This window comes from Pseudopipra pipra, chromosome 1, assembly GCF_036250125.1.
Source record: "Pseudopipra pipra isolate bDixPip1 chromosome 1, bDixPip1.hap1, whole genome shotgun sequence".
NCBI lineage: Eukaryota > Metazoa > Chordata > Aves > Passeriformes > Pipridae > Pseudopipra > Pseudopipra pipra.
The window spans coordinates 38,502,410-38,529,173 of NC_087549.1; the positions used below are offsets into that span (position 1 = coordinate 38,502,410).

Sequence of the window (26,764 nt, forward strand, 5' to 3'; positions counted from 1 at the left end):
TTCCTCCCTCCCTACCTTGAAACAACAGCATTTAATGGAAAAAAAGTCACTTTCTTGCCTAACTGTAAGGAAAGCTGTGGACTATAGCTTCTTAAATAGGCAGAATGAAGGCAATACCTAAAAATCTGAAAAGACACTTTTATGCTCATGTTTGAATCCTTACACAAGTTTCTGCAAGTGCGTATAAAGAACAACAAAACACGTTAGATAAACAGCCAGCAGTCTTAAACTGTACTTAAGGTCATGTTGGAGGTGGATGGGAGGAGCTGACAGCTGGCCACCTCATCAGGGACAAAGGTCACAGGACATGCTATCCTTTGGAGCTGCTTTTATTCTATGCTGATTTTCCCTTCTTCTCCTGGCAGGTCTCTTGTGCACCTGCGCAATGCAAGCCTGATTGTCAGTCCAAATGAGCCCAGCCCAGCCCACAGGGTCCCTCCCAGTGGCTGAATTAGAGACAAAACAACAGTGTGCCCTTGTCCAAAATGTGCATTGTCTGCCAGGGTTTGTGACTGCTGGGGCTCCCCTGGGTCTGCACGGCATAGTTTATGTGGTGGGCAGAGTCAACCTGTGCATGGAAACGGCACAGAACAGCAATGCTTAGGACACAACCTGGTCAAGGAGGATAGCATGCTACTGCCACCAAGCCCTGACCCTCTGAAAGCTTATTATACTTCACTCAGTAAACTAATGTGATCAAGCCCACAGATGCAGGGGAAGGAGAACGGCTGAGAGAAATTTGCAGGTCTTTGCTCCAGAGTCCCTCCTGCCCTTATGTTTATTGCTCTTGAATGGATTTTCTTTCCGCTGACAAGGCCATTGAAAACCCGGCAGGTCACAGGTGGGCTGGTGTCACCCTTGTATGTGATATTCCACTCTTTCCAGATTAGACAAGGTAGCCAGAAACAACTACTTGAGTACTGAACACAACTAGCACAAATTACAAAGTAGCATGGGGATTGAGGGAAATGTTAATACAGTATTCCTGAGCCTAAGTTTTCACTGTTCTCACATCACTACCACAAAGAGAAGGGAGCAAGGTTTCTGGGAACGTTATGGCAGCCCTGCACTGCCTTGAACCACGATCACCTACATGGCAAAGTGCAGCACTCTGATTGAGGGCTAAATTCTCCTGTAACTCACTGCTGCTTACACAGAATCAAGATGTATATTTTAGATCACGCTTCCAAACTGTTTGCGTTTTCATAGTATGTTGCCAAGCAGGTGAATCCTTCAAACAACACTATGCAAAAACTACGTGAAACCTCAAAATTTCAGGTCAGACAATTTCCTCTCCTGCTTAAACCCAGGCATTTCAAACAAGGAGAGATGTGCAGTGCACAGGGGCAGTCTTCCAGAAAAGCCAACTTTCTGGGGCTTACAGCTTATCCTCTGTAGCTCATGGAAGGCTTATACTTTAACCATGTGAAAACGTTGTCACTTATTACTACACTATATTTCATGCTCAATATTTATGCCCTTTTCTCCAGTGCCAAAAGCTCATGTTGATACCTTAAACTTTACTGTGCAGACACAAGACCTCTATATCTGGGATGCCTTATTCTTTTTTCCTTTTCTTTCTTCCCCCTCCCCCCTCAGACATGAAGGTAAGCTTTAAGATTTATTACAAAATTCAAGAGCAATGCGATTTTGGTGAAAAAAACATCTAAGATGACAAAATAGCCTGAGCATTAAAATATATTAAAACCACCAAATTTTTTATTTCATACATTCAATCCTAGAGTGATTTTTATTAGCCTACAGAACATTAGAGCCTTGTAAAGTCAGATTTACAACAGAACTTGAAACAGCCCCATCTATAGCCTATGAAGTGCTGTTATAACACAAACTTTAAAAGTGTCAAACTTCAGTGAATTATGCAACTGAGCACTTCGCCTCTTTTTAGCTGTAATCTTACACGAAAAGTGGCTATCACAAAAACTGCCTGCCCTTGCGCTGTAAATATTTTATTATTTATTTATCTTACAGCTGTTATAAAAGTGACAAACCATACGCTAAATTGCTGATTTTGTGAACCTTTTTGAAAGCTTGAATTTCGCTACAAGTTCTGGGTTAAAATATATGGATAAAAGCAAAAAGATAAGACAAAACAGGAATAAGTAGGTACATCAAAAGATCAGGTTTTTAAGCCTCATATTTTAAAATGTACAGGAGGCAACAGCTCACAAGAAAAATCTGTCAGAATCACCAATTTGGGGAGTATTTAAAATAAACAACTGCATATGCTTTTTTATTCCTTCTTCCCAGGTTCTCTTAGTTTTCTGTAACTCCTTCAAGACTTCAGCAAAAACATAGAGTATTCCGAATTTTGGGCATGGTGTTTGGGTAAATCTTTTGGTTTTCTTCTAGGCAGATAAAAATAAAATTTAACAAGTATGAATATATACCTGTTTTCCACAGTGCACAGAGTTAAACAACTACTGCTATTTCTGAAAAAATTCATGTCAGTAAATGTGCAAGACCTAAATGCCTACGTGCATTTCTCTTTAAGTACATAGAAGCACAATAACTTGGGGTAACATCCCCCTAAATTGCTAAATAAATCTCTAAGTGCTACATTTTCACATTATATCAATGTCACAGACTGCACCTTTCTCACATGATGTCATGCATGCTTTGGAAGATAAATATATGCCATGCTGCCAGTGAAAACTTCTTTAAAAGTTCACTCATGATCTTTTTTTACTTTACCTTATTAATCCTTATAAAATAGCTTTTTCTCCCTGCTTGAATTCATTTACCTTCTTTCATTCACCATCAGTAGCTATAGTAGAAAATGAGTAACTGAAATGTCAAAATGTTGCCATTAATTTCAGTGTTGCAGGAGAAAGCTTAGAAGTTGAAAAGAGATAATTAGAATCACAGAATCATTAAGGTTAAAAAAAGACCTCTAAGATCATCGAGTCCAACTATTAATGCAGCACCACCACTTTCATCATGCAAAGCTGTATCCCCAAGTGCCACATCCAAATGCCACACTTCAGGGATGGTGATTCCACCACTTCTCTGGGCAGCCTGTTCCAACGCTTGACCACCCTTTCAGTGAAGAGACTTTCCTGATACCCAATCTAAACCTTCCCAGGTGCAACTTGAGGCCATTTCTTCTTGTCCTACCGCTTGTTACCTGGGAGAAGAGACTGACCCCCAGTTCACTTTCAGGTAGTTCTAGAGAGCAATAAGGTCCCCTTATTGAAGGGAGTCTTCTTTTCTCCAGGATAAACAACCCCAGCTCCCTCAGCCACTGCTCCGAAGACCTGTGATCCAGGCTCTTCGCCACATCCACTGCCCTCCTCCAGACTCACTAATTGGAAATACGAACTTTTTTATATTACATATATGTGTATATGTGTGTGTATGTTTATAGTATTTATTTATATATTTTGTTCTGAATGCCAGAAAAAACACTGCTTTCCTACCCTGCATACTTTTCCAATTCCTGCAGAGAAGGATGAAAATCCTAAGCAAATGTCACTGTTTATAATGCAAAATATTTTATACAGAGTAAACACAACCTACCTCATGGCAGGGGGAGATAAGAGTAAGTGGAAAATGTCAGAAACACCGTCAGAGATAGAGAGCAAACCTATTCATTAGATAAATTATTTAGTTCCTAGATCAAAATACCAAAGAATAAAAATAATAATGATCGCCATCCCCACAGATTACTAGGATTCAGAGAGAAGAAAAAAAAATCTCTTCTGGACTAACTAAAACTACAGGATATCAAATCTAGTCATCACATTTTGTGAAAACTTTTCACATTTTCTTCATAATGCAAATTAAATCTCATTCTCCCCATGTAAAGCCTTCTCTTTCAAGATATTTTTCTGGATCAGCTCCAAGGGAAGGGAGAAGTGCAGATGAGCTAAAACAAGTAACCCAACTTATCAAACCCACTGCAAGGTTGGATGCATATGGAAATGAAATGTATTCCCAAGCAGACAGACTAGATATGTCAGTATGTTTTTGCCATCTCTGATATAAAAATAGGTGTCAGCAAAAACCCAGTATAAATTCTTGCAAGCCCCTGCAGGAATGCTGCTGTTTTCCTCTGGATTGTTCAACCAGCACAACCACCCAGAAATTTCTCATAATCAAGGAAAAAAGGTGTGGGAGAGAACCCAACCCAAACCTTCACTTCTATTGTGCTCAAAACCCTATCAAACCCCCAAAAATTCTTCAGATTAGTTAGACAGACCTTGCAAAAAATATTCCTGAGTCTTCACCACTGACCGAGGGTTTGTCCCTCATCCAAGAGGAAAGGGCAGGATCCCTTGCCTGGGGTACTGGTGCCATCACTGGGCATCAGGAAAGAAGTCGGGAGCATTTTGTGGCCTAGAAGGAAACCAAAAAAAATGTATCTGCTTTTAACAGCAAAAGCAACGCGAGGCATGCTCCTACAAGCTTCACCTTACTATTCCTCAGGAAAACCTCCCTGGCTTTTTCTGTTCTGTGTTTTCCTGTGAGCAGGCATCACATTCGGCATGTGCGGGGGCTGTTACCAAGTGCTCCTAAAACTCGCACTCCCACATCTTGGACGTGTGTGTCCCGGCTCATGCACGCCTAAAAAGACAGCGGTAAACTGTGGCAGCCCTGACCTGAAGGAAGCACCGAGCACAGTCGGGCACCCTCTGAATCAATTTATGCAGACTGCACAGATGCTCTCCTCCAGCATCAGTGTGGGCAACAGCAAAACACACAATAAAAAAGGAGCTTTCTTAAAAAAATGGAACTAAAGAAAACCCCAAACAATTAGAAATGTTTTGCCTTCTGGCAGCTCTTAGTTTCTCCTCCCACCCAAAAAAAGCTAATGGGTTGCTTTTGTAATCTATTATTAATTTTAATATACATAAATATAGCAATTTCATGCCTGTTCTAGAAAATTAACAAATTGAACTGCTGAAACACACTCCAGCATATGACCAAAACACATCTTGTGCTTCACTCAAACTTCTTAATTACAACTTCTCTTTTTCTGCATTTCTTTCTCTTGCTTTCACTGTTTCCCTCCATTTTGCCCCAGATTTCTAAACTCCAAATTTTAGTAGATTAAATTGGTGGAAATCTCGCTCCTCAACAAAATTTGTTCTTGGTCTGCAACTGCAGCAGACAGACAGGCTGCAGCCTGAGGATGCTGGATCAGCCACGGAGCACAGACCATTTCGAATTTAGGTCGCTCTGACCCCAGTGAACAGCAAGGCGTATTTTTCCACACTTAACTGTTTTCCTGCTGACCTGCGCCTTGAACAAGACAACAGTCGCAATGCAATTTAAAGAACAAAGTCAGCATAGGAGACATTTAATGAAAAATATGTCAGGAAACGGCAAAGTGATTAGGAAGAAGAATTCACTTTCCCAAAGTTTGCTGATGGAGACTGAAGTCCCAAACACTAAGACTGCATGAGGACACATCCTTTGGCCGTGTTTGCTGCCTGCATGACTGGGATACAAAGGGGGAACCGATGGCAGGCAGAAATTGTCACCATGTGAGGAAAAGCGGAGCTGAGCCAGCAGCACACATGATAAGAATTATCTCTGCTGGAGGCTGTTTGCTGCCGTGCCGGCACCTCGACCCAGCGCTGACAAACGCTGGGGGGGAGCCGGCACGGAGGCCAGACCTCCCTGATGATAAATACAGCACTTGGGGCGCTGAGGCTGTCAAACCAGCAGACTACCCACCTTTCTGCAAAGCCAACCCTCCCACAGTCGTAAAACTCTTGAGTAGCTGCAGGAAGGCGAGAAATGTAGCTGGGTCCCATGTTAGTGGAAGGTGAAATGGAGGAAGCCCTGACTCTTTTCCCTTGGGGCTCTGCTATTCCCTGGAGGGCTGGAGCTTGAGCTTCCCAGCACCCAGTTTCCTGCAGTGGCTGAAGCCGTCCTAGGCAAGGCAAGCTCCAACAGCTCCTTTGCAACCACACCTACTCAAGCTGATTTCTAGCTGTTGGACTCAACATTTGTATTTTTTCAACTGTAGTTCTTAAAAAAAAAATAAAAAAAGGGATTATACACTTCACGCAACACAGTAACTAGTCTGTTTATACAAAAGAATGGCTCTTGCACAACTGTGTGCACAACTGTTCAATTACACATGAATCCAGAGGGGAAAGGCTTAATGGAAAGCAATGTATTTTAGCTTGCCCCATAATTCTTATCCTATTGGCTCAAAACTGCAGTGCTCCCTCATGGACATCCTTGAGCACAGGCAGCATGGGCAATCCAAAGTAAGGTAACCTGGGAGGATTTTTTCTCACTGGCTATAGCCTTAGCCAAAGATTAACAGAGAGATCACCAGAGAAGCAAAACCTACTGAATATTCACTAGCAAATAAAGCAGCCAAGCTTGCCGTAGAATCATTGCAAATGATTCACAAAGGGGAAAACCAATCTGGACGGGCCTCACTATGAGAAGAAACTTTGTTTTAATGAGTTTTGGATAAATGTTACTAGATGTTTTACCTGGAGCATGACCAGAAATAGCACGGCCAGCAAGATTAGGGTAATAGTTGTCCCCCTGTACTTGGCACTGGTGAGGCCGCACCTCGAGTCTTGTGTTCACTTTTGGGCACTTCACTACAAAAGAAGACACTTGAGGTGCTGGACAGTGTCCAGAGAAGGGCAACGAAGCTGGTGAAGGGTCTGAAGCACAAGTCCTGCGAGGAGCAGTTGAAGGAACTGGGGTTATTTAGCCTGGAGAAAGGGAGGCTCAGAGGGGACCTTATTGCTCTCCACAACTGCCTGAAAGGAGATTCTAGAGAGGTAGGGGTTGGTCTCTTTTCCCAGGCAACAAGCAATAGGACAAGAGGAAATGGCCTCAAGTCACACCACAGGTGGTTTAGATTGGATTTTAGGAAAAGTTTTTCCCCAAAAGCACTTGAACAGGCTGCCCAGGGAAATGCTGGAGATACTTAAAACATGTGGAGATGTGGTCCTTAGGGACACATTAATGGTAGCCTTGGCAGCAGTAGGTTAAGGGTTGGACTTCATGATATTAAATGTCCTTTCCAATCTAAAGGATTATCTGTTCTTCAATTTTAGAAAACAGAATAAGGAGATGTGTCAGAACAGATCCAAGATGGGGTAAAAAGAGCCCCCACACTTCATGTAAACGGACATTCATTACATGAAAGACCTGAGAATGAAATTATAAAGGGAAGAAAAGCCAGTATCATCTTTGTATCATGCCAACAGAAAGCAGATCTGTCACAGTAAGTAGAGTTCATACTGTCTAATTTAGTTAATAGGTTTCTAGAGAAAGAGGAAAGTTCATTCATAGGACACAATTTTTTTTCACTGATGAGAGATCTGCAGGAAAATCAGAGAGACAGACAGTCTTCCCATAACTTTCATACATATAAAAGTCTAATAAGCAATTAGGAATTACAGACGTTAGGAAAAGGAGTTGATCCCTTCTCCAGTCCATTACCCAGACAACCGAAGATTATTCTCTACCATCTCTTAGCTAAGGGCTTGTAAGATCTAGTACTAGAGACCAAAAGTGCTAGAGCCTTTTCCCAATTTCTGTAGCAGACCATTCTCTGGGTTTATGCATCTACAAAATGAGTATTTTTATGTTTTTCTCTGTTAACTCATGATTCTTGTTACATCACCTATGCTAAAAATTTTGTTTGTATTTCAATTTTATTTTGCCTTCAATTTTATTTCTCACATTTGTGCTTTTCTTTCCTGAAATCCTTCAAATATTGTTCATCTCCCACAAGGGATAAAGCACCTACAACTGTCAAGTCCCCTCTGCAGTATATATAGTTGGGCATCTTTACATAGTCAACAGCTGTAACGCTCCATCCCATCGTATTTCAGACCCTGGATAGTAATATTCCCAAGTATTTTATGGCGTTACCCTTTTTGAGGTTTCTCTATAACATGCAATAGTTTTCTTTGGGATTAACTTTTGTACAGTTAATTACAGTTTTACATTTTGTTTCTGACCTCTTTAGATTCTTTTGAACTTTGAATATTTGTCCAGACATGTGTTTTCAGCTCTTCATAATTCAAATGTCATTCAAACAGCATCTGAATCCCCTTCATATCATCAGCTTAGTTTAGAAAGTACAAAAATGAAGCCTTTTGGAGAGACAAAGCAGGACAAAGTTTTTCAAGAAACACGCACAGCTAAATCCTGTTTTATTACACTACCCATCAGATTACTTTTGCTGAAGCAATTTTGACTGAAAGTCGTAAAATACTGGCAGAAATTACATATAACCTATTTTGAAGACAAAAACCCCCGACAACCCAGAATTAAAGTTATATAAGCTTAGACTGAACTTCTTTAATAAAGCAATGAGAAGCTGCGAACTGAAGAGAAAACATCACTAACAGATCCATGGGTCAGAGATTATATTGCCATATTGGAGAAAAATAGATATGACAGAGATGCCAATCTACTGGGAACACTAAACAACTTTCCTGCTTAAAAAGTAAAAAAATGCAGAAATTGATTCTTTATAGAGTTACAGCTAGGTTATTTTTAGCAGCCGGGGAGTTATTTTTTTATTTGCTAGTCTAAGAAAAACAGTGCCTCCTGAAAACAAAGTGCAGGAAGTCGGGGAAGAAAAAGAAACAGTTTGAACTGAAGACTGGAGTTTGGAAATGGAAGAGTGTTTTCAATAATTTTTCTGCGGTAGATAAATATAGAAGAGAAAGGTGATGTAGGGACCATATGGCATGTTAATTCCAGTTGCGACAACAGCTCTGTTCTCTGTCTATCCCTTTGCTAGACTGCTAGAAAACACGCAACTTGTGTCACTGACGCCAACTGCAAAACCCAGTCTCATCAGGCATGGCAAATGTTAATGTATAGGTAAATAAAAGCTTGGGGCACCGGAAACAAAAATTGTGAATGACCAGTCCTGCAAGCCGTCTTTCTCCTAGTGGGGAGCATTGCTAAATGCACAAAGGACCACAGCAGTGACTTCTTAGGTGTTCACGGAAGTTAGGGTAAACCAAACAAAAATAACCCTGGAGCGAGGAGAAAACATGCAGCCTTTGAAAAAGAGCATACAAGACAACAAAAAAAAAAATCATCCAAACAACATGCTTGGAAAAGGAGTCTGGGACATTCTTCTATAAATCCAACCGGTCTGTACTGCACTAGCACAAAAAAACAAACCTTAAGTATCAAACACGGTGCTGGCACAGGGGCTGTGGGTAAGAGCACCCCACCTTTGTGGGAAGGGACAGCCCCAACAGCCCAGTGATTATACACCCACATCTTCCTTCCAGGTGAAGGGATGAGGAGAGGACAGGGCTGTCTTATACTGGCACTTCACAAACAGGCCCACAAACAGCCTGCATCAGGATGCTGGGAGTGGGCATTTGGATTTGGGGCATGGAAAGAAACAAAACAGCCTCTGTTTTCACATTCTGTACTACAGTATGGCAGAGGGTGGCTGCTTCTGCTGGAGGGAGACCTCGGCTTTGTCTTCATGCCTTAGTCTCCTCAACAGGCAGGCAGGCAGGCAAATACTACACTTAAAGAAAACAAAACAAGACAAACAAACTAAATAACCAACGCCCAAAAAACCAAAACCCTCCCAAAACAAAACTACAACCCAAACAAAAAACCCTCTCAAACCACTCAACATATAAATAGAAGAAAAAAGAACCCACCCACCCACCCCCAAACCCTCCAAATTCAATTAGATTATGAGTACCTGCTCCCAGAATCACGTAATCTATTTCAAGCTTGAAAAACTATAGGATACTGATTCTCTAGGAACCACAGATGAGAAGAGCCTCTCAGACATCCAGAAAAAACATTTAGTAGCAAAGATATGTGGAACTGGTAAAACTGAACAGGATGCTTGGGCAGGACACAAATTCTTCAATTAAGCAACTGGTTGTCAAATTATATTTCAGGCAGGTAAATCCAGACACACTTGGAGGTTTCTTTATCTTTAGGTAATTTCCAAATGTTATTGCTGCCATTACTGAGCTATAAGGAGCAAAGCATGTGAAAAAAGGAAATTGTTCTTGCTAGGTAATGTAATTCAAACTCTAAATATTTATTTACTTTTGCAGGGGAAAGGGAGCAGCAGGCAGCTGAAGCACAGCTGGGATAACTCAGCAGCAGGAGCTCCCCCGCACCATGGCATCTGGGTGGGCTGGCATGCTGCAGGAGAAGGGGGAGCACAGCCAGGCTGGAACACACCACAGCTGTGGTCTCAGGGGCTGAGGCTCATTCTTGCCACCAAGCATGAGTGAGCAAACTCAGCCATTAAGACATTGCCCATGTTCCACCCATACTGATGAGATGAGGCAGTGCTCCTCTCTTTGCCACACCCCCCTGGAAGAGTCTCATGGGTGTTTGCCACAACCTTACCCCAAGATCTGGTCCATCCCAGTCTGAGACCAGCTTCCTAAGGTTCTGTTCTGGCATTGATCAGTAACCTCTCTGAATTAAAATGAGGCCATTTTGGCCCAGCAGACATCACCAGGATGCTGTAGCTAGTGTGTCTGGGGCAGGGTAAGGCTGTCAAAAGAAGAGGCATGGTGATGAGGATGGGTGGCTGCAGGCACCCTCTGCACTTGAATAAGCTGTACTCCAGCAGGAACATGGCTTTGCCTGCCTCTCCTGTGCCAGGAAGACCTTTCTCTCTCTTCTGAAAAAGCCCTTAGGTTACACTGGTGCAACTGCTTGTAGGGGTGCAGCAGAATCAAGACAAAGAATTGATGCAGGTTAAAAATAATGTCCTTTCCCCAAAAGGAGGTGGGGAAGACATGGAGAAGCACAATTTATAGCCTAGTTCAATTCTGAGTGCATTTAATGGTGAGAAACATGGATGATTAGCTTTGTTCAGTTTTTCTTTAAAAATCGTTTTATCTACTTTATTTAATACATATGACATGCCCTGCTCACAGCACTGATTACTCCTTGTAAATTCATACCTGCGCAGCGTTAATCATGATGGGAAAGACTGAAATCCTGGCACAAACACAGCATCACGTTGTTTTGGTTTGGGGTGTTTTTCCCCTCAAGCTGCAGAGGAGGACTGCACATGGGAAGACTCACTGCATGTTCAGATGAGAAGATACAGCAGCCTTCAGACACAGGCTGCAGTTGTTCTGCTTCAGAGTCAACACTCTCTGAGGCTGGCATGGGACACAAAGCACCTCTGAGCTCTGGGTAGTACAGAGACACCTGAGAATCTGAGTGCTTCAGCTGCATTCTGCTCACAGGTTTAGTAATCCTCATGACCAGAAAGGCTTAAAAAGCCCTTTTTATTTTGATTTTTTTTAATAAAAGCTCAGGATCTAGAATAGCCTCAATTTTGGCCAAATTAGTGTTGTGATCTAATCTTACCTGTTGATTTCCAGATCTGTCAATTTAGTACCACTTAAAAATTAAGAGAAAATCCTGCCTCTACTCCCCTCATAAAGACTTAAAAAATTATCAGGGAACAAGAAATATACCAAGTCACTACAAAGCAGACTTGGTTCAATATACTTCTGCAAAGAGGTTACTGTTCAGTCAACTCTGTTTTAACTGTATTTCTTGATATTCCAATCTTTTTGTCACTTATTTTCAGGCAAAACTCTTCTTTAGTTAGAGTGCAGAATTAGTTCAACTGAGATCTAATAAATAATGCTTATTTCCCATGCTAAGATTCGTTTTTCTTAACTTTACTGAGTTAGGTAAAGAAGCGACAAATCCAGTTGTGCACACATAAATATTGATATGCAACAGAAAAACGCGGTTATTTTCTACTGTGAGTGAACAATTGCTGCCAAAAATCCCCCAAATGAGATCTGGTGAAAAGGCCATACCTTACCAGCACCCCAGGCATGCACATGCCTTGACAGTCCCACACAACTCCAGTTCTTGCCAACTTTGGATAGAAACAAGGGCTCACAGCAGCCTTTGAGGGTCTTATGAGAACAGGTCCAAGGAACTGAGGCTACAAGTTACCTTACCACATAGGAAGTTAACCATGACAGGAAGTAAAACAGGCATGCTCCCTACTGCTGGCAATTTTTTTGGCTGTTGATTAACGGAGAAGTAGTACGACATGAGTTATGTAGCACTTCAACAGACTTATTTTTTTCAAATATGCAGAAATTAAATGGCAGTAAAACTCACCAATATAGGTCCAGCTGATACAATTCAATGCCACTGCAAAAAAATCTGTGACCGTACACAAGTAAGATGATGCAGAACCTGTCAATATCCAGGACTTGAAGTGTAATATACAGTCCACATATCGAAAGAATGAAGCACCTACCCCTAACAACAGCCCCCTGTAGCTGGGGGACTAAGCAGTTTTATGTAACTTGGCTTTCACAGTGGGATCCCAAAGATCCAATTCCAAAAAGCAAACAATGATTTAATAACAAACTCAGTGCAACCATTAAAACAAATGAATATTAACTTGTTTCTGGTTCAGGTATGTGAATACCAATAGCAATTTTGGGGAAAAAAAGTCCTCATGGGCTAATCCTAAACATTTAGCAGTTATTTTGACAATAAGTCTTTTCATATTTTGGTATACTAATGCAATGTCCGTGTTCTCAAAACCAGCCTGAAGGGTTTCTAAATTAGTATGTCAATGTTACCATGGTAACATAATGTACTACCAAAATGCACCACTTTTTATACATCCACTATAATCAAGTTAGTGACCAAGCAAGTTATAAAAATTCTTGCTTTTTCAGTTTTGGGCTTTGGAGTTTTATTGGAATTTTATCTTTGTGTTTTGTTCTTTTAACTATTTATTATTAGTTTTGCTATTCTTACAGATTTTTAAACATGTTATTAAGAATGTATTTTGTTTATCATGCAGGAACAGATCCTATATAAACAGAAATAGAATCATCACCACCAGCAACAAAAACTAGTTCTTAGGAACTGGTAAGGGTATCTGTAGTTTGAGTTCCCAGGCACATAAAGGTTTAACACCCCATCTCTGGTTTTACTTTGGCAGACTGCTCACAAACAGAGACATTCTTTCCTTGTCACAATACTATTTAAAACACAGTGACACCTCACTCTCAGAACTTCTTACACACCAGGATCCTGCCCATCATGCTGTTTCAGCTGCCCTGGGGCATGCTAAATGGCACTGGATACCCTAAAAGTCAACCTGCCATCCTTGATCAGACAATCTTCAAACCGAGAATATTCATGTTAAAAACGTTCTCATATAAAGTTCAGTGTTCAAAAGACATCATCTTCACAGTCATCCAAACAGACCAGAGTATCTGTTCTACATTTACACATATTTGTTAAAAGTATGAGTTCCTTTGTATCTCAAAAAGAAAACCATCACCTGGAGAATAAATGCTCTCAGTACAGCCGTCCCTCACTAACCAGTGCCTTCGTACAAGGGCTACTACAGGATCCCGTGGGGACAAGGAGCCACATCCATCCCAGCACGTTTTCACACAATTGGAGGGATTTGCATAGTGTCTTCGGACACTGTTTCTTCCTTTCCCTTCAGCTTTCTGAAAGGAATATAAATCATAGACAGTTGTTTCAGTAGATTAATCAAAAATGCTTTGGCATTACCTCTCAACTATAAATGACTGCATCATCTAGAAGAATAAAAACTAGTCAGCCAGATCAAAGGTATTATCCCACTAATAAACGGACCAAAAATTCCTATTAATTTTCATAATAAAAAAATCTAACTTTACAAATCATTGAACTCAGAGATCAACTTAGAATGTTAGTGCTATCAGCAGGTGATATTATAAACCAATACATCAAGCTCTTATTGACACAACCAGGAGGAACCAATGACTTTTTTTTTCTCTTTTATTTCAACACAGCAAGAGAGTCAGATATAAGTTCATGGAATCTCAATATTTTTATAATTTTTCTTTTTATAAACAGCAAGACCCCAGGAATACCCCAAGGAGGTTGTTGCAGCAGGCTTATGATAAAAAAATATACGATGAGATAGAAATATCTTGTAATAGAAAATATCCAAATACAAGACTTCAAGATCTTATTTCAAATACTTGATGCTATTTGAATAAAGACCATTGTGTGAAAACGTGCTGGGATGGATGTGGCTCCTTGTCCCTTCCCACGAAACAGCAGTAAATGAGCCAGTAACCTGGGATTCCGGTCCCACTCCACCCCCAGCTTTCCAAAAAGTCACATTCAGAAGACATAAAGGAGAACATCAGCCAAAATATACTATATATGTGTGTAGTGGCATATATATATGCACACACACCACACAGAATCTCTCTATGTATGTAGCTATGGCACCACAGTTTAACTTGTGTGATTTCTAATGTGGATTTCTATTTAGGTATGAGTGACTTCTTGCTGTATGGGTGGAGTTTGGGAAAGAGTATATTATAATCTTTTTAAAAAACACATATGCATGAATGGGCCATCAAAATTAAATTACACATAAAGCTCAAATGTATCACTGTCCACCTTTAGCCTGCTTGACCTCCTGACTTTAAATGGCTAGTTTAGCAGAACTGTACAGTCTGCAATACACTGCAATAATATGTGTGTGTGGCTTTGTCTCCTGATGACTACAGTTTATAGGCTATAGCTAAAATAACAGGTGCCTCAGGGATTTTTCATATACACCACTGAACACATACCTGAGCAAAAAAGTAAAAAATCCCACAATCTTATTTTCATTCACTAAAAAGTAAAAAAGCCCTGTATCTGCAAGTGCTCCAAATGTCACAAGAAAACTAAGTTCAAAAGCATTAGCAATTGTACATTCCCCTATTATGTTATAAAAGATGCAGTGTGAAAAATCCTTTAGGATAATCTTCTCCGAATCATTAATTCTCTATCATTTACATGAGAAAAGAAACACCAGATCTTTTTACGCAGTTTGTCACAAAAAACACAGCCCGGGGTACTTCTCACTAAACTTTGAGGTCTCACAACCTGCTCTTTACCCAGCTTTTTTTGAAGGACAGATCCTTACTTTAGGATTATCCTATTTACATCATTAGGTAAAATAATCCTCTCACACTCCAGAAGTCATAACAGCTGCATCTTAATTGGAAAGAAAAACCGATAAGGACCAGAACCAACAACTGTTACTGCAAACTAGTGGCTCTGAATGCTAAGCAGCTGCCTTTCTGCCAAGAAAACAATACATGAGTTGTAAAAGTAAGGTGCTTGAAAACAAATCAAATACCAAAACTGAAGTACTGCCAACAAGGACATTGTATTCTAATGATAAAAATGCATGAAACATCAGCCAATTTCAAGCTGCAATCATTCGAAAATAATTCTTACATGTAAGACATAATTTATAGGAAATAATTTGAAATACCAACTGTAGAATTTATGACTTAATAGCTGGAATGCCAAATGCTAAAATGGTTCACACACCTTGTTGTTTTTATACTATGTGAATTGCTGTCGTGGTGTAAAAATTAAAGTTATTTTCACAGATGATCACACTGAGAGCGTGCCTGCCCTCTGAGGGTGAAGAGCACTTGCGGGTCAGCAGCAGCAGAGCTCTCATTTTGCTGCACAACTGATTGCCTTCCTTAAAATATCTAAGTTTTACTGGAGAATTTCACTCCTTGTCAGAGGAACATTTAAATTATAGTGTCTCCTCTTGTCGAGGGTAACATTTATGAACACAAAAAAAATGAAATTTATGTGACAGTGTAAAAAAGTTGCTAATTTGCAAGAGGAGAGCAGTGCGGGTCTGGGTGCTTCTCCATCACTTTGGCAGTGACACGTGGAAGGAAGGAGAGTGGCTGCTGGGCTGACACCCCCTACTGCACTCCTCGCTCCCCCTCTCCTCTACCTGATGCAAGGACAGTCCGAGGGTAAGGAAGAAAAACACCATTTTGAAGTGTTTTGCAGTTGCTTAGCAACTGCTATAAAGCCCCAAGAGATTTCAGTGGATGAACTGGCACATATACCTCTCAACATGGTGACAGTTAAATGAAGAACACCAACACATCGCAGACCCAGGACGGCCCCAGCCCCAACAGCAGCATGTCCCTCCTCACCTTTCAAACCCGCTTCCAGTTTCCTCTTACTCATCCGTCCCAAAACTCCCAGAATCACAGAGAGGCAAAGCAAAACACCTGTGTGCTGGTGACGAGATTATTTTTAATTGCAAAGAGGCCAGCTACACCCTTTCCTCGGTTACCGCACACAAACAAACCACAACTGCCTCAAAAAGCAATTGAGCTGGAAAAGCTGTTCCTGAACTTGCCTTCCTGTGCTTGAGACCAGTTTTCTTCCCAAGCCATGCAATGTACAGGCAGTGACCATTACTGGCAATTTTCACACCTGTTACCAGTTTCGCTGGGAAGCGATGGCCAAATTGCACAAAACTTCGCTCTTCGCGATGACACACCTTTGTCATGCCAAGTGTTTTCAGATTTTCAGACTTGATATATATATATATGTGTTTGTGTGTGCATGTGTGTATTCACAGATTATGATGTGGAACAAAAACTCTTCCACTGCTCTTCTGTAAACTGCCACTAGGTACATATAATTTATATAAACTTGAAAAGACAATACAAGGACGTTATGCTCAAAAAAATTTTTTGTTTTGCAGATGCTTCACTCCACAGAAGAGTATATATGGAGAGAAAAAAAAAAACCCACACCACACTGCAGTGCAACAAGTTTGAAGTTATCAGTATAGAATATTATGCTAAGTAAAAGTAAATATTAATGCTGAAAATTAAACCATTTCTAACCACTGTAGCAGTTAGGTTCAGAAACAGCTTTCTAAGGACAGCAGGATAGCCAACTAACTGCAGCCACATATAAGCTGTCTATCCTGTCCCTTCCACAGCTGGCAGAGGAGAAGGACCACCTCCACCACTCAAGCAGGTTGGAGAAGCCATACCCACACCTGCCTGTTTCTTTTCACTGATGGCAATGGGCACTGTGACCACCTTGAGGACGAGCTGTCCCAGAGTGTGAGGGGCTGCAGGGGCCATCAGGGACCCTTCCCTATTCAGCTTCCCACCTGCAGCGGAGGGAAGAGGCCAGAGCTGGAAATCCATCTGGCCCCAGTGGTTTTGTGTGTTTTCTGTGAACCTTAATAGTACTTGTGCACTTCTCTCATGTGTTACCTTTAAAATAAAATAATTTTAATAAAATGTTGCCCCTAAGGTAAACCCAGAAGAAACATGCCACCATATTTCTAAGAAACAGAAATCAGAGTCCATTTGAATTTCAAGGTGCATCTTGTTTACTTACTGTAAATAAGTAATTTACTTATTTCAATGCTTAAACCAGGAAATTCCTTAATTTTAGTCTTTATCTCCTTTAAACTAGTACCCAGTACTTTTTCAAAACTTATCTGCTTTAAGTTATCACCAGTGAGTTTTACGTCTGACAATGTGGTGGTACCAAGTAGATCTCTGCGACAGCGTTTCACAAACGACTCACTTGGCACATCTGAGGGACTCACTACATTCTTCATGCTCATAATTCTTAGTATAACAGTAATAAATAATACTTTCTTAATTCTTAAGACAGGTATTGTTTGCAAATCTTGCCTAAATACCTAGTAGCAGTTAATGTTCAGAAGTTTTCTGATTTCTTTTAACACTGCCCCAGTGATTTTAATAGCCACACACTTCTAAGTGTTTTTACGTGAACACTGGAAATATAGGTAAAGGCCTCAATAAATAGGTTTGGTGGTATTTTTTTTTTTAACTTTTATTGTTGTTCTTTTTTTGTTAACAGCATGACCACACAGAAGCATTGCCAATTGCCTTCACTGGGAGCCAATGAATGCAGCACAATTTTGAATAATCTGGCAAACAAAACTGGCCTTAAGACTTTCTGGCATCTGTTAAAAAAACCCACCACCAAACCTGAAAGGACAACAACAAAACCCCCTTTGGCTTTCCAGGATGGTATTAAACAGTTACTTAACTAATACTTGGAACCATGACACAGGTTGGACCCATGTCACTCCTGTTTCATTCATGAAGAAAAGTACTCAGTCAGTGGAAGGGAAGTGCAACAATTATCGCAATTCCTGGCTCCTGAAGGTAGGTTGCATTCCCTTGTTAGGCCATAATGCAATGCTCAAGTCTTCCAAAATGACATGGCTCCCTTTGCTCCCACAGTCACAATTATTTTGTGAAGCTCCAAAAAATACATACTGAGTTTGTTTAGTACCTTCAATACCAAATAGTACCATAACAAGTTGTATTTCATTTCATCATTCTTTAAGCTGCCTTTTATCTTGTTATACTTTTTTTCCTTCCCTGTACAATTTGCTTTTGTAACTGATGATAATTCTTATTGCATACAAATCCATTCATCTAGAAATGCCACTGGACTAGACTTGTTCTCTGTTATCAGTGACTCCACAGCAAGTTTCTGTTGCATTACAAGCCTTTCCCTACCACCTGCATGGAAAAGTCTTCCCAGCAGATATGATTCTGCAGATGCCCTGTAACAAGCACAAATGTAGGTCCTTCTGAAAAGATCTTCTTCTAGGCCTAGAAATTAGAAATGTTACTAATACTCATTTTGAAAGATTGCCAGGTGATACAAGGTAAATTAAAAGAAGACCAAAAACACAGTGGAGCACACTGAATTGATTTAAACAGTATTAGCTCTTCACAGGTGGAAAGGATGTAAAACAAAGCAAAAAGATTACTGTTTGAAAGTGTAATGACAAGGTGACTTCGGATGGCATTATGAAGACAAGGAATCAACATTTTGATAATAAATAAAAGACGACAGATAATGTTAGGATATCTCACCAAGAGTTTCAATATTGGGTACAACAGAGAAGAAGGAACCAACAAAAATATGTAAAGACGGATGATATGATCAAAGCCACAAGCTTGGGAAATGCTCTTTCAAGCAATATTCAGAATTGATGTAAGTGGGACAAGGCTGCTCTCATCCAGGCTAGAAAAATGACAGCATAGTACTTCAGTAGTAGGATGAGACACACGAATGGCAGATTTCACAGCATGAGCAGATAGAGAAGCCTGCATCTCAGACATGCTACACTGGGAAAATCTTCAAGATATGGGCTTCCCCTGCTTGCGAGGACCTTGAGAGAAATAAAGCAGGGGCAGGAAGGACTTGCCAGTTTTTATTCCACTGCTATAGTATGTGATGACTGCTTTTTTTAAATATGTTCATTTTTCATTATTATTATAAAAGATTAACAGGTTTAAGGCAGAGAGAAAATGATATTTTCTGATTCAAGTGGATTGCAGAATTTTTACCTTAGGGAGAAATTATGAAACCGGTCTAAGTGCTACTTTGTCTGGAAAGATCATCATAAAGGTTCCCTAAGACACAAGGCTCTCAGTAGACTAACTTGATAGAAATTGCACTAGCTAGACAAGAAAGTGACCTTTATCAATAAGAAATATTGGAACAATTCAGGGGTTTAAAAGCAAATCAAAGATTCCAGCTGAGCAGAGGACGACTTAGAAGAGAGACTAATGTTAACTCTGTTTTCATGTACTTAAAAATTTTACAGACAAACCCCATATCTATATGGAAATAAAAGTTGTAATCTAACCATACTGAAGGCAACACAAGCATTAAAAACTTTTGCAGACTATTTAAGGACTTAGTTTCAACAGAGAGTACATTTAAAGAAGCACAAATCACCTCAGGTGACAGCTCATATGAAATAGGGTTGTTAAGAAGATCCCCCTGGACTCTGAAACTATGCTAAAATCATGCTAGGTACAATAGGCAGTGAAACAGAATTACACCTAGTATGGTTTTGCTCTTTGGGAAGGAAAAATGCAATTACTTTTTCGAGGCTGTATCAGTTCTGTACTCATAACTGAGCCACCTGACTTCTCCCGCAAATGTAAAAAATGGAAATGAACCAGTAGTAAAAATTAACCTCACTGGCCTGTTTCTCAGCATTAGCAACTTATTTTCTGAATGCAATAAGCAACTTCATTTTGAAGACAAAATGCAAATGGAGTCCCCAAAGGCATCACTGTAGCTGGGTTTCTGCCCTCTTTACAAAAACACAGAGCTTCCAAATTTTTCCATTGCAGAGCAGGGGGACTGAGGCAGTGGTGCAAGGTATAGAGTCACGCTTTGATTGGTACCCCTGGCTTGAAGAAACCAAACATTGTAACAATCTCAAGCTACAGCAACAATCTCAGGAAGTCACACCTCTGCCACAATGTTCTGCACAAAAGCACCTGGTGCAAGTCAACCTTTGTGGAACTTGCAATTGCTGTTTCATCACCACTGGGCTTGATGTGACAGCATCCTCCACCTGGCAGACTTCAGGAAGAAAACATCCTAAAAAATTAGCTCATCCAACACCTTCACACTTAATGAAAACTTCTTTCCGGCTGTGAGGAAAAGCAGGAAACTCCTATCCTGGTACATGTTGCTAAACCTATTTTGAAGATGTGACATTAAGTCCCTACAGAAAACCTAGTACCCTGCTAGTAAACTCTTCCTTGGGGAACACCATGTAAATACTTCAAGTAGTTGAACAGGAACTTCTGACAATTCCATTGCCTCTTCCCTGTGGAGTTGGGAAGGGCAGAACCACGCCAGAAAGCGATGGCTAAACCAGTGACAGCCCATGCTTGCTCACTGCTGGCCATGCTGAGTCTATTTCTGGCTTGCTGGGCAGCTTCAATTACAGGGAGGTCCTGCTCTTATTGAAGAATTTCACATCAAACATTTGCAGCATTTCCAGATATATCATGAAAAGGAAATGAAAATCAAGTTTCACACTTTAAAATACGAACAGGACTTTTTCTTCCTGTTTCAGATGGCCAAACAGCCCTTGAAACTGAAAATCACAGCACACGTGAGCGTTACAGACTTTGGAAGAAAAAGAGCTGGAGGAAAGACAGAGGAAGGGATGATTTAAAAACACAGAAGCAAGAAGGTAAAGAAGAGCAGGGAAGGGAGAAAGAAGCTGTCAGTACAAACCAATTCATTCTTCATGCATGTTTGTGATACCTAACAGACAACTTCTTCACTACTACTGGATACTTCTAAATGATTTTCAGGAGACAATTGCAGGGATCCAAGAAAGGAATCTATTCAAGTGTAAAAGGCGTTACCACTAAACTAAAGTGAATGGTACAGTTCATAAGGATTAAAGGATTTACCAGATTAATTTTTGAAAATTCAATGGCAAAAAAAGTTTCAAATTTCCTAGTGGCTGCGATTGAAGCTGATGTGTTAAGTGTGGAACTAAACAAGTTCTCAGAAATGGAGAACTGTTTCTTCCATCTTCCAAACAGATTTTATTATTACTACTGTTATTTTTGCAAGTGCATTTCTAAGATGTTATTTCAAGATCTGTGAACAAGCAGGAAAAAGTAAACCCCACAACATATTTGAACGTGAAGCAACAGAAGAAAAAACATGGCACTGCCATGTACTTTAACAGTAAAAATCAAAATGCTTATGGGAACAAAGATAACGGGTTTTGCAACTTCATATATAAAATCTCAGGTCTGAATGCTCTGTCACTAATGTTGGCCAAGATATAAACGAAGAAAACCTCTTCAACCTCAAAAAATATAATAGTAATGATGGTGATCATTTAAACAAGGGGAAAACTGACTTTAATGGATGCTATAAGGCAAGATTCATGGCTTTGAAGGGACATGATCAAGAGCTGTTCAAGCGTCCCTTTTTCCCCACAAAGTTATCAAGTTCATGCTACCAAGGATGCTCACAGACAGCTTCCTCCAACACTACCCCTGAGGATCACCTGGTGCTTCACCTGCATACACCAAGAGACTACATATAATTTTAGCAGCCATCTTTGTCCAGCTTCCTAGTTTTAAAGAACACCATCAGACAGACCCACACAGCTACCGTGGGCTGTAGAATCAGGGTTGAATACTAGCAAAGCAGGAATTTTGCTCATACAGGACTCCAAAAAGTATTTGCATAAATACAAAGTATTGAGTCCTCTATACACATACATAAACTCAGGCCAGTTTTTACATGTTTACTGCTTAATTTGGAGCTATCTTTTCAAGAAAGAGGAGTCCAGCTAAGGGTGAACCCTCCCTCTTCTGACCCAGAGCCTTTTGCTCTCTGCTTTGTCTCCTCCAGATCTCCTCCTGGACGATTTATGCCCACTTAAACATAATGTGCACCGGAACAAAAATGTAATTATGTATAAGCAGCCCCCAAGAGAAATCATCTAATAAAAATAGCTTTATTTAAAGCAATTTTATCCCGCTTTTTTTTTTTACTATACACAGGTAGCATATTTAAGTGTAAGGGAAAAATATCTCAATGGTTCCATGAAGCACAGAAAATCAGTGTGGCCTGTATGAAATGGCATTAGTATATTTAAAAAAAAAATTACATATAAACATTCTGCTCCTCCCTTTTCCATCTCTGATATTCTCCAGCTTGTCCTAGCCCCCAAGTATGTTTACACAGGAGACAGAAACAGGTAGGTATATACACACCTATACATGTGCACATTCATATCTAGGGATAGGTATAAAATGTTAACTATTTGGATAGCGGAATTAATACAGAAAAAATAACTTGCCTAGAGTTGCAAGGCCTGTTTGGTCTGCTGTTTGGAGGCTTCTAGTAACAGAATCACAGAACAGCTGAGGCTGAAAGGCACTTCTGGAGATTGTCTAGGCCAAGCCCTTGCTGACAGCAGGGCCACCTATAGTGGGTTGCCCAGAACCATGGCCCAGTTGGGTTTTGAAAATCTCCAGGGATTAACACCACAACCTCTCGAGGCAACTTATGCCAGTGCTCAACCATCCTTAGAGTAAAATTGCTTTCTTACATTTAAATGAAATTGCCACTATTTCAGTTTATGTCTGTTGCCTCTTGTCCTGTCATGGGATACCACTGAGAAGAGCCTGGCTCCATGTTCTTTACTCATCCCCATCAGGTATTTATATACACTGATAATTGCATACTTAATTTAAGTGAAAAGCAGGAGAAGAAAACAAACAAACTCTGTGCAGGATCCTAATGCTTCCAACACTATGGTCCACAAAGCCAGAAGTAAGAATCACTAAAAATGGCAGAAGTACATATTTCTTGGAGACAAGAAAAGCATCAATCCAGTTTCAGCAAGTTTGCAAAAAAAAAATTTAAAAATCAATGGTAATTCAACACCAGATGGATTTAGTATCTGTAGATATCGTCTAAGAATGGATGTGTTTTAACAGTTAGTTGCAGACTTGTTTTTGTTGCAAATTTAGGCTTCAGAGTCATGGTGAAGTAACATACAAAAGTATAAGTTGCTTTATAGCATAAGGAAAGAGAAAACACTTGCAAAAACTCTGGCTCTTTAGACAGCTAAAAATCAGAGTTGATAGTAGAAAAGCATCCCAGGTTTTCTACACATACCATAGAAAAAAACTCATCAAGCCACGTTAGAGATGAAGAACCCAAATCCTGTACACTTTAGCATGGGATGGGAGCAAAATCTGCTTGGCTCCCAGTGGAGAGCCTGTAGCAGGATCCTTTAGGCACCCAGTGCAGCAAATCTGCCAAGAGCCAGCAAAAAAAAAGAGCAAAATAAATGTGACTTTATGCAGTAAGCACCTACATGTCTTACAGCCCTGCAGGTAGCAGTGAAGCTGTCAAGACTTAGGTCAGTAATGTGCCACCACTGCCTGAGACACCTCTGAAGAGCAGAAGAGGCAGAAGCAGCTCCCTAAGTCGAGCTCTTACAGAAGCATGGCTGTTGTGAGGTACCAGCATGGAGATATGATGGAAAGGATCCCTGTTTGCAGAAAGGGGTCAGCAAAGTTCATAAATCACTTGAAAAATGCCTGATCTAGAAACGACAGAAAGATGAATGGAGATGCTTGCTTTCAGTAAAGAGGTAACAGGCTGAGAGAAAAAAAGCAGATATGTCAAATAGAAAAGGTCAGGGGTAAGATTTATATTTGTCAGAATGAGCTTTCCAAGCAGAAGCCAAGGACATCTTGCTCCAACAAATAAATAAATATTAGCTAAAAAAAAAAATCAAGCATCTTTGCTAAGAGAACTTACATTCTTTACCTGTGTGCCATTCTGGGCACCCCTGTCTAAATGACATTTTTGGACATTGTCATGGTTTAACCCCAGGCAGCCACCAAGCACCACGCAGCTGCTCGCTCACCCTCACCCCCAGCAGGATTGGGGAGAGAAACAGAAGGGTAAAAGCTAGAAAACCCGTGGGTTGAGATAAAGACAGTTTAACAGGGAAAGCAAAAGCCTTATGCAAAAGCAAAACAAAACGAGGAATTAATTCATTGCTTCCCACGGGCAGGCAGGTGTTCAGCCATCTCCAGGAGAGCAGGGCCCCATCACACATAACGGTTACTTGGGAAGACAAACGCCATCACTCCAAACATACCCCCTTCCTCCTTCCCCCTCCTTTACTGAGCATGATGTCATATGCTATGGAATATCCCTTTGGTCAGTTGGGGTCACCTGTCCCAGCTGTATCTCCTCCCAACCCCCCATGCACCCTCAGCCTCCTTGCCAGTGTGGCAGTACAGAAAGCAGAAAAGGCCTTGGCTCTGTGTGAGCACTGCTCAGCAATAACAAAAACATCTCTATATTATCAATCCTGTGTTCAGTGCAAATCCAAAACATAGCCCCATACTAGCCACTGTGAAGAAAATTAACTCTACTTCAGGTGTAATCATCGCAGGTATGCACCCTCCAGGGAGAGGTGGCTGCAAAGATGTCAAAGAGCACATAGTTGAATGGTGGGTAGAAGCTGAAGGGCAGAGAGACAGATTGGAGAAAGTGTGAAAAAAAAAATTATTTGAATGGGAAAATGGAGCAGACAAATTTAGAAAGGTGGTGGCAGCAAGGAGAGAACTGTGGGGAAGAGCAACAAGAGGCACCATATCACTGGAGGACGATGACACCATCATATTTTGAGGTCCAATTCTGTTGCACTCTCCATGCTACCTGTCTTTCAAAGAAAATTTACAGCAATTGTACTGCCTCTGCTGGGCTTTACCCAGTCCATGGAGAGGTAGGTCCAAAATAGCAACTTCTGCACTCCACAATATGCTAAAGGAAAATAGTGGGCAACACATGGGACAGGACCATGGTTGATGTAAGAGTAATGGAAGAAGGTAATATGTAATTTATCAAGTCCCTCGTACATCTTCCAACTAGACTGCTGTTGTAATGTCACAGCAGAAACACAAGCTGCACACTTATTTCCAGATGACTGCAATGTAACTGACCTGCAATGTCCAGATGATAATTATGACACATTGAGACAGAAGGAAAACATCCTTACCCCGGGAAGTTTGTACTGCAAGCGCTTATGCAGACAGGAATAGTTACACTGATCTTATATTTTTCACTCTTTCTAAAGTAATTTGAAGTGGTGGTTTAAAATCCTAAAGCAGACTGTTCAGCCTATCTTGCAAGTTGACAGTTTGTGGTCACATAAAAGATAATTCATCTTTATTGACTCTGTTTCTCCCTTCCACTCTAGGCTTTTTCTACCTAGATTATACAGGCAGGAAACACTTTGGCACAGGCACTGTATCATATTATGCATTTGCATTATAGGGCGACATACCACATTGTATTAGCATCTCTCATTCAGTAACATTACATGTAAAACCAGTATCAAGATCTTAAAAACAATTATAACCATAGACCCTAAATAGATTCAAAAGCCAAATATTCACAAACTCATGAAAATGTGAATACCACTGTAAATCTAGATATCCACATTTCTCTCTAGTTAAACAGCCCTAATAACCCATACAAGTTCTATTACACATTGCATTACTTTGCTACAGAATGTGTTTCTACAGCCTTCCTAATCAGGGAGAAGAACAACCTTTGGCCTAGACTACCAGATTTCAAAATGCCAAGCTACCTTAAAAGAAAGACAAGAATTTAATATCTTTATTTGCCATTAATTGGGATTTTTGTAGAATACACACTCAGGAAGGTATGAGTGACATAGTAAAATCATTCTACAATACCCAACAGATATGTTGCCAAATAAATAGATAGCCATAGAATCATCATGAGTATACATAAAACATCTATCACAGAAGTATGAGACAATTGCGTGACAGGGCACAAAACCAAATAACATCTCTTATGGGACGGACAATTCATGCTTAAAAATGACATATTTACAAAGCAAGGATCTGGGTTGGAAGCTTCAGGTGTTTCATGGAAAGACTACAGCACATATGTGCGCCTACAGGTGGCTGAAGCACATTCATGAAAGACAATGTGAAATTAAAACAGGAATCTCATTACCAGGATTATGCAGACAACAGCATCCAGGATTATATTTGCTGGTTGTATTCTACATTTAATCTATCAAATCACACTTAATACTGCAGGTAATACATTTAAGAACAATTAAAATTAATCATAACAGGAGATTAAGTGTAAAAAAATTAATATCCATTTTGTTTTTAATTCACCATAACACTGCAGCTGTGAGAACTGCAAGAAAAAGACACTGCCACTTCCATTGCCTGCTCTATGAAACACAGCTTTCCCCTCAACATTGCAAATGTTTTACAGTCAGATGCCCAAAGCTAGGCATATTTCATCCACTGTCTAAGTTTCCAAATCCACATGGTTAGTTCCCAGGATAAATGCCAGGTGAGCAGAGCCCTGCAGGAGCGGTGGGCCAGGGCAGACCTTCTCCACCACTGACCCTTGCCTGTGTCCAGTCCCTGAGCACGGGAGCACATATGTCCCTGAACTGGAGCAACAGCCATCTGCATACAGAGAACATGGTCACATTTTTCACCCTCTTGGTTAGTCCTGCTGCATCAGTGTGGGAGGAGTGTCA

General features: G+C 40.4%; 1 protein-coding gene across 9 annotated transcripts in view; it reads right to left on the reverse strand.

Annotated features, from left to right (window-relative positions):
• Positions 1 to 26,764, reverse strand: part of FAM110B (family with sequence similarity 110 member B) — a 114,222-nt gene that overhangs the window by 30,865 nt on the left and 56,593 nt on the right. For 2 of the 9 annotated variants that reach the window (XM_064652539.1, XM_064652554.1), the window contains one exon: positions 4,220 to 4,356. The exons of the other annotated variants lie outside the window; for them this stretch is intronic. The gene's annotated coding sequence lies outside the window, so the exon portion shown is untranslated. The remainder of the gene's footprint in view (positions 1 to 4,219; positions 4,357 to 26,764) is intronic. 9 annotated transcript variants of the gene reach the window in all.